We start from the raw sequence: 1,945 nt of genomic DNA on the forward strand, positions 1-1,945 counted from the left end.
ACATCTTTGCGACGCTTTCTGATCTGACGATCACTGCGAACCTCTCTGTATTATATGGCAGTGTCAGCAATGCTCTCTGATCTGGCAATCACTGCGAACCTCTCTGCATTATCTAGCAGCCTCTGCGATGCTCCCTGACCTGGTGGTCACTGCAAATCTCTCTGCACTATCCAGCGGTCACTGCAATGTTGTTTTCATTTTATGGTGGTCACTGCAAACCTCCCTGCATTATATGGCAGTCACCACAACGCTCCCTGATCTGGCTGTCACTGCACACCTCTCTGCATTATCCGGCGGTCACTGCGATGTTTCCTGCATTATATAGTGGTCACTGCGGTGTTCACTGTATTATGGTTGTCACTGCAGTGCTCTCTGTATTATATGGTGCCCAATGTGATGCTCTCTATATTATATTGCAGTCATTGCAACACTCTCTGTATTATATAGCGGTGACTTCAATGCTCTCCGTTTTATGGCGATCACTGCGACGCTCTCTGCATTATATGTTGGTGTGTATTACCATATATAGTGGTCACTCTGATGCTCTCTGCATTTTCAGACTGTTGCTGTTATGTTCTCTGCATTATATGCAGGTCACTATGAAGTTCTCTGCATTATATTGTGGTCACTGCAATGCTCTCTGCATTATCTTGTGGATATTGTTATGATCTTCGAATTACATGGTGGTAATTGTAATATTATCTGCATTATATGGCTGTCACTGTGATTTTACTTGCTTTATATGGTGGTCGCCATAATATTCTCTGCATTACAATAGTGGTCACTTATCATTGAGAACAGTACTTGTGCTGTAGCTTCATAGCCTATGAGCATAATGCAGATATTCTACCTGGGATGTTTGCTTATTGTTCACTAACAAGTAGTAGAATACATTATTATTATGCCACATTTGTAATGTTTTTATTTATTTTTTACTTATAGAATGGGAATTTATTAACCATACTTTTTATAAATTATCATGATCACAAGAATGGTCCCTGTATTGTATACCAGTCACTGCAATAATCCCTTATATTATTTACCTGTTACTAAAATTGTGCCTGTATTATATATTGGTTACTAGAATGGTCCATGCATGATATATCGGTCACTAAAATGGTCTCTGCATTCTATTCCAGTCACTAGACTGTCCCCTATATTGCGTATCAGAAACTAGAATGGTCCCTTTATTATATATCTATCACAAGAATTGTCACTGTATTGTATATTGGTCACGAGTATAATCCGTGTATTGTATAATGGTCACAGGAATGGTCCCTGTATTGTATATCTGTCACTAGAGTGCTGTGAGCATTTTGTAGGGGTCACTAGAGTGCTGTGAGCATTTTGTAGGGGTCACTAGAATAGTTTCTGGTTTGGGATGGGGCTGGTCGTTGTATTTGTTTATAGCTCTTTGACATAACAATTTTTCATATATTTCATTGACCATTTAAAGCATACTCACATTAGGCACACCTTTCTTACAGAGGCTATTATCATGTATCTTTTCTCCATTGCAATGCGCTGTTGGAGAAACCGGGCCACTTACTTGTGTCTGCTACCAGGGCAAAAGTTGCCAGCCAGCCCCTGATCACAGGTACATGCTTTCTCTCATATCTGCATTATTGCAGCGTGTGTTGTTAGCATCACAGGTGCATGCTTTTTCTTGTATCTGCATTATTGCAGTGCGTGGTGTTAGCATCACAGGTGCATGCTTTTTCTTGTATGTGCATTATTGCAGCACATGTTGTTAGCATCACAGGTGCATGCTTTGTCTTATATCTGCATTATTGCAGTGCGTGTTAGGATCACAGGAGCATGCTTTTTCTCGTATCTGCATTATTGCAGCGCGTGTTGTTAGCATCACAGGTGCATGCTTTTTCTCGTATCTGCATTATTGCACCGCGTGTTGTTAGCATCACATGTGCATGCTTTTTCTCCTATC

The sequence above is a fragment of the Taudactylus pleione genome, unplaced genomic scaffold (genome assembly GCF_031769625.1).
Source record: "Taudactylus pleione unplaced genomic scaffold, aTauple2 ptg000352l, whole genome shotgun sequence".
Taxonomy (NCBI): domain Eukaryota; kingdom Metazoa; phylum Chordata; class Amphibia; order Anura; family Myobatrachidae; genus Taudactylus; species Taudactylus pleione.